Below are 7,936 nucleotides of genomic sequence, written 5' to 3' on the forward strand. Positions count from 1 at the left end.
TAATGAATTATATATTTACTGGCTAATATTGAATATAAATACATATATACGTTTATAAATACATATATATATATACATCTCTTTATATCAGTATTTCCATTTGCACATTGGTTGCAACCTGTTTAAATCAAAAGATGAGTTTGAAAAGCTCTTATAAGATTAGCTAAGATTAGCTGAGACTAAAACTAAAAACTCCCTCCTTGGACTTCCCTGGTGGCCTAGTGGTTAGGATTCTGGGCTTTCACAGTGGTCGCCTGGGTTCAATCCCTGGCCGGGGAAGATCCCGCAAGCTGCGTGGTACTCCTTTGTAAATATTTTAATTTTGCCTGATCAATCAGAAAAAATTTGTTCAACACCTGAAATAGATTTCTCTATTTTTTGTTTTTATTGAAAAAAATTTTTTTAATTTATTTTTTTGGCCACGCAGCACAGCGTGTGGGATCTTAGTTCCCCGACCAGGGACAGTGGGAACTATAGTGGGAGCTGTAGGGAGCTCCCCTACAGTGGGAGCTCAAAGTCTTAACCACTGGACCGGCAGGGAAATCCCTAATTCTCTATTTTTAAAAATATTAAACCTTTGAGAGAGTTCCCTGGTGGTCCAGTGGTTAGGAGTCTGCGCTTTCACTGCAGAGGGCCTGGGTTCAATCCCTGGTTGGGGAACTAATATTCTGTAAGCTGCGCAGCACGGCCCAAAAAAAAAAAAAAAAAAATTAAACCTTTGAAATCTAAACCTATTGTTTGATTTCATCCTTTTATGACAAAGGTTTTTATACTAAACGGTTGTCAGTGGAGCCTTGAAACCCCTGTACTACTTGCAAAACTCTGGATATGTAATTTTTAATTTCTCTGGAGAGAGTTCTTATTAAAATATTAAATGGTCTGTGATCCAAAAAGATGTAAAAGCTATGGCCTTATTGAATATGGGCTGTACTGTGAATTTTAAACATATATTTGAGATAATAGTTGTAAAACTAATTGTTTAAAGCATTCTGAAAACAATGTTAAAAGAAAAATCTATGGTGAAAACTAGAAAATCTCTGCGTTTGTAGTATTGAACTTGAATCTTGAAGGGATTAGAGCAGATAAGACATTACTGGTGAAAGAGGGACATAAGGGTGAATGGTATTCCACAAAAGACATATCTTAGTCATTAAATCCTTTTCCTCCTATAAACAACTTGTATTTTGCCTTGTTAACATACACCCCCAAAAAGTATGTTGTTTTATATTAAATGGTTGAGATCATTATTTAATATAACACAAGACCAGGTTTGTTTTTGTATTTTGGGGGATGATGTCTTTTCATGTATTTGAAATAATGACCCTATATAACTCAGACCCTGCTAAAAATAAAGAACCAACCTGTTGGGAACATTCCATGCAGATTTCCAAAATGTATTTTACTTTAGTATTAAAGAAAGAAAATAAATTTTAAAAATAATTTCATAATAAATAGGATTAATATATTTGACAGCCATTTTAGTTACAGAAGGGAAGGTAGTATAGCGCCTTGTAACTATTTTTTTTTTTAACCAATGTCTTTGGTAGGTAGTAAGGCATAATTATTTGATTTTATCTTAGAAGATTTAAAGTATCTATAATAGGTACTTTTCCACTTCAGTTTAATCTCTGCCTGATTTGACAGTGCCAATTTTTTTTTTTTTTTTTTTGCGGTACGCGGGCCTCTCACTGTTGTGGCCTCTCCCTTAGCGGAGCACAGGCTCCGGGCGCGCAGTCTCAGCGGCCATGGCTCACGGGCCCAACCGCTCCGCAGCATGTGAGATCTTCCCGGACTGGGGCACGAACCCGTGTACCCTGCATCGGCAGGCGGACTCTCAACCACTGCACCACCAGGGAAGCCCTGACAGTGCCAATTTTTTAATGTAATCACTATTTAGTTTGGGATGGAGAGCCTTTACATTTCCTACTTGTCAAAACTACTATTAGAGTCTTCATTTTAGTCCTCTAAATTGTTAGCAAGGTAAAATGGCCATAGAGAGCTAATATTCCTTCCTGGAATTCCATTTTGGTAGAAGCAAGTCCTGTATCAGGGCAGAATAGTTAATGTACAGGACTCATGTCCTCTCCCCTAAGCTAAGAGAAACTTTGACTGTTGGATTATAAAGACTGCTTTTAAGGAGGTCTGTTTGTTTGTTGTTTTGTTTGTTTTTTACCTTAGGGGGGCAGACATTTTGTAGGAGAAAGTAGTTTTATATAACAGGATGAAAATTGTATGATTAATCACTGTTCCTTTTTTTAAAAAATGTTGCGGGGTATAGTTTAAAAGATCATCTTAAAATATCAGCAATATTAATTTGCATAGTTTATAAGAAGTCTTGAAGCATAGAGAAAAATGTTGCTACATTTTAATAGTTTTTGTCAATATACACATAACTTTTTATAACAATTTTGTGTAAAGAATAATGAGTAAATAGTGTGATTGAAATGAACAAGGTTTTGGTATAATTCTTAGGGAGTTATCCTAAGTATCTAAAATTTAGCACCTTAGTTACAATTAAATCAGTCAATATTATAAAATATGAGTATTAAAGATTCTTCTTATTTTCATCAAAATGACTTTATCTTTTTTTTTTTCTTGGCCGTGCTGTGTGGCGTGCAGTAATTCTTAATTCCCTGACCAGGAATCAAACCCGTAACTCCCTGCATTGGGAGTGTGGAGTCTTAACCAATGGACTGCCAGGGAAGTCCCCAAAATGACTTTAAATGTTGGGAAAAGTTTACTTTTTATAGCCTTATAGTTAATGAAATTGAAATTTTTTTATCACATGCAACTATACAATTAGGAAAATATAAAATTGGGAAATTTGATTAATTTAAAAAGTTAGTTTGGCATATCTGATAAATTGATAGATTACCACTGTCAAGTTTTATTGGTGAGTCTATATCTATTGTTGTCCTCAGATAGAGCCTTTGCAAAGATTAGTGTAAAATTGAAAAAAATACTCAATGTTGAAAACTGTCATTGTTGAGGTTTTTATGTAATCATTGTACCTGTGTCCAGTTTTGAATTAAAAATGCACAGTCCAAAATCATTTCTGTTATCATTTTTGGAAGATCTAGCATTAGCTTTGATAGTTTAGCATTAGTATATGTGAAATGTTTATTTGGCTAATTTATTAAAAGATGTGTGTTAAAGCTTGATATTTATGCAGTATTTAAATATATAGAGTATATTTGAAATAAATTCTCCAGATTTTTGTATAAAGGATTATTTAAATGCTCAAAATGATTACTTAACAATTAATCTCTAAAAAAAAAAACATTAATGAAAGATTCTTATTTTTATTACATAATAACCAAGTTTACCTTCAAATCATTCATATCAAAATTATACTAACTTGGCATTATATAATTAAAAACAAATACAGTAATTTCAAGAGATGTACGCTTTCCACCAAATCTTTTGTCTGTTTTTATGAATTATTGAATTATTGGTTGTACTATTAGTAACCTGGGCAAAATGGAGAATAGGTGGAGGCACAACATTTCTCCTTCAAGAGGAAATGATGTATGGATAGTTTGGGATTATAAAGAATTTCCCTTGAAACATTTGTGTTTGGATATGGCTTCTTCAGTAGTTACAGTTTTGAAAATTTCTTTAAAGGACAATTTGGGACTGTAGATAAAATATTTTGTTTCTGCAGAGTTAGAGCTTTCTGAGCAAATTTTACTCAGACTTGGAACCTGGGCTCAAAGAGAAGCCTTCAAAGTTAAATTGTGACTGAATAGATAGTGAAAAACCATCCTGAGTATATATTAGTTTGCTAGGGCTGCCATAACAAAATACTACAGACTACAGGCTTAAACAACGGAAATGATTTTCTCACAGTTATGGAGGCTGGAAGTCCAAGATCAAGGTGGCAGTAGGTTTGGTTTCTCTTGAGGTCTCTCCTTGTTTTGGAAACTGCCACCTTCTTGCTGTCTTCACATGACCTTTCCTCTGTGCGTGCACATCCGAGGTGTCTCTTCCTCTTATAAGGACACCAGTTCTATTGAATAAGGCACCCACCCTTATGACTTCACTTAACCTTATTTACCTCTGTAAAGGTCCTATCTCTAAATGCAGTCATATTGGAAGTTAGGGCTTTAACATAAGAATTTTGGAAAGACACAATTCAGTGCATAACACAGATGATCACATCTCTGTTATGCACAATTCAAGAGGGTATGAGACTGGAGACCATGGAGACATCTCTGGGCTGTAAATCTGGAGACACAAGTCTTGTCTTGCCCCTAAAGACATATATTTACATTCCAAAGGGTAAGAGTACAGGATCCTTTCCAAGGAGAATTTATTTAAATTAAGGAGGTAAGGTTTATCTCTCCTTCTCCGGAAGAGAGGAGGGCTTCCATATAGGACTGATAACAGCTGTCCTATATAGGGCCCCAGATTCATATTTTGAGGTTCCTCATCAATAGTACTAAACCTAGTATATGTAGGCTGTTATCAGTCTGATAAGCTGTTATCAGGCTGGCTCTTATTAGTCACTGCACAAGTAAGAATTGAGAATTAGAGTATGGGAAACCAGTGTGGTTATTAAAAGTAATAATTAAATCTGTCGCTGCTCCAGAAACTGTGTGTACTTTCAGTACAATGTGGATAAATATAACTTAACAGACATGTATTAGCTGATGTTTCTTGAAACTGAATTCTGTTTAGTTCACATTTTTTGGTTATATTATGGTCAGAGGCCTGGGGTTATGAAAACCTGTGTCTTAGAAGCCAGAGTTCAGTCTCAAGTGATTAGATGTTTCCTTTTATATTTTCTCCTAGCCTAAATGGGGCAAATTATCTAAGTAATTCAACTTAAGGTGATAATAAAAAAGTCCACTCCTGTGGGTAGAGGAAATTGTAAATCTAGTAGTTCAGTAGTGAGGTATGAGCTGAGGCAAAAATTGGAAGTTATATGTGAAGAAACCAGACCCTGTAAGTCAGGAAATGAAAATTATTACAAAAGCAGAAACAACTAACTCTGGGTTAAAAAGAAAAAAGAAGTGGTGAAGCCATTTCAAAATTGAACTTTTACAGTTTTTTGAACTTTTTTGTTTGCTAGGTTAATAACTTCTGGCAAAAGAAAAAGTAGAGTTTTTAAAAATTTTTATTTTATGTTGGCGTATAGTTGATTTACAATGTTGTGTTAGTTTCAGGTGTACAGTAAAGTGATTTAGTTATACATATATCTATTATTTTTCAGATTCTTTTCCCATATAGGTTATTACAGAGTATTGAGTAGAGTTCCGTGTGCTATATAGTACGTCCTTGTTGATTATCTATTTTGTGTATAGTAGTGTGTATATGTTAATCCCAACCTAATTTATCCCTCCCTCCAACCCACCTTTCCCCTTTGGTAACCATAAGTTTATTTTCTAAGTCTGTGAGTCTGTTTCTGTTTTGTAAATAAGCTCATTTGTATAACTTTTTTAGATTCCACATATAAGTGATATGTGATATTTGTCTTTCTCTGTCTGACTTACTTCACTTAGTATGATTATTTCTAGGTCCATCCATGTTACTACAAGTGACATTATTTCATTCTTTTTTATGGCTGAGTAGTATTCCATTGTATATATATGAACCACAACTTCTTTATCCATTCATCTGTCGACGGACATTTAGGTTGCTTCCATGCCTTGGCTATTGTAAATAGTGCTGCAGTGAACATTGGGGTGCATGTATCTTTTCCAAGTATGGTTTTCTCTGGATATATGCCCAGGAGTGGGATTGCTTGATCGTATGGTAGCTCTATTTTTAGTTTTTTAAGGAACCTGCATACTGTTCTCCATAGTGGCTGCACCAGTTTACATTCCTACCGACAGTGTAGGAGGGTCCCCTTTTCTCCACACCAAAAGCAGGGTGTTTTTTAAAAATTCATTTCTTTTCAGTCCTCAAATTTTTTTAAAATTGCTAATCAGATACTGCCCACACTGAGATTGATGTATATATACATGGACCATAAGGTATATATTATAGTCGGAGAATGCAAAAGCTAAGATTTTGCAGGCTATAAGCATTGGTTTATTAGTGATGTTTTTCTTTTCTTTTTTGCCAATTTCTAATAAAATGAAATTGGAGGGGAGATCAGTTAAAGGCCTTCAGAATAGACAGAGACCAAACTAGAATAGTAGTATTAAAGAGGAAATGGATTCCAGTGATTGTGAAGGTGAATTGCAAGGACAGTTGGATACTATAGGAAGCAAGGACATGAACTTTTGAGTGTAGATGATGTAGGAAATGTGGATGGGGGAGGAACGTTGAAAGAGAAGGCAGTTTTAATCAAAAGATGGTAGTATGAGTGTAAATAGGGACTTGTTTCGAACATTTTTTTCCGAAGGAATTGAGCATTCTCTTGAGTTCAGTGAGTGAGCCAGGGAAATGAACCCATTAAGGATGCAAAGGAGAAAGGGGGAAATTTGCAGGACAAAGTTCTGGAGAAGGCAGGATGAAGATCATAGTTTTCTTTTTAAAAATTAACATTTATTACTGTAAAAATATCTAATGGTATACCCTCTTCATTATTCCAGTCCTGATAAAAATAAGAAAAAAAAATTATGAGTTGGAATTTTGTTATCAAAACTCATACTCCTCATGGTGAATATCATAGTATTTTTTGAGGTGCTTATCAGTCTAGGATTGTGCAATAGCCTTCTGATGGTTCTTCTTACTCTCAGTTCTACTACGTGTATATTCCTCACTACAGATATTATAGTGTTCTTCCAAAATGCAATCAGAAATTATGAAATCTTCTTTAGAGTAAATTGTTTCCCCTAAGTGATAAAATCCATATTATCTTCATGATCTTGTCACATTTTCCAACAGTCTCTGTTCACTGCATAATCTACATACCAACCGCAATAAGAGAATTCCTGGTTTCTTTTATTTGAGGTAGACAAAGTAAATCTCTGTTCTTGGCCAACAAAAGAGCTCAATAAAATAAATATGGTTCTACCGCAAAGACTAAAATTAGGAATATATATTAATATATTAAAGATTTTGTCTGTATATAATTTGCAGTGATCTGCCAGAAATTCCTTACATAGACTTAATTGCCAGATTAATGCCCCGAAGTGAAAGTAAACAGTGCATGTACATATAATAAGAGCTAAGGACTGTAGTGATAACCCCAGGAGGCAAACATTTCAGAGTTTTACTACCTCATTTCCTGATTTCAGAAGCCAAGGATAGAAACTGGGGGGTTTTTGTAAGTGGTCCCATTCAGTTTTTTTCCCCTTTTTCTTTGGATTCTAGGAACATTCACTTTAATATCTAGTTGGTTTTTTAAAAATCTAATTGTACGTAGTTAATATCAAACTTTCCTCAATAAATCATTATAGACACAGTCTTTGTGTCCATGGTATTGTGGGCAGTTAAGGGATGGGCAGAGAATCTAAGTGTGCCTTTTTCTGCCTACCTCTCTACTCGCCTAAGCAACATATCCAGTGAGTTCTCAGAGGTCACCAGCAGTAAAAGGAGCAGGGTTCCTTGGTGGAGCTACCCCAGGAGAATGTTAAATTGCTGGTTAATCTGCAGAAATCCTGGGGCAGGCACTATACTTCTCACATCAATGGTTAGTGGGATGATGCTGAAATATTATTGAGAAGGACCTTTTGAGAAGTCTTAGAGACACCCAGGTGGCTGATATCTGGGGTACAGAAAAAAAGACTGGATGGAAAGTAAGGAGAACAGACTAGTTATCTTCAACTAGGACAGTGAGAGTGGGAGCAGAAAGGAGTTAAGAGATACAGGACATTGGAAAAGCAAAGGAAGCAGAATTAGGCACATAATTGCCCATAATCTTATTTTTTCATTTATTAACTAAAGCTATTCAAAATCTATTAATATACAGAACTTTTGTTTTTACTTGAAATAGTGATTAAAGATTTTGGTTGTAGTGTATCTTTTTTTGGATTTTCCCCAA

The sequence above is a fragment of the Leucopleurus acutus genome (assembly GCF_964270905.1).
Source record: "Leucopleurus acutus genome assembly, chromosome: 5".
In the NCBI taxonomy this organism is placed as follows: domain Eukaryota; kingdom Metazoa; phylum Chordata; class Mammalia; order Artiodactyla; family Delphinidae; genus Leucopleurus; species Leucopleurus acutus.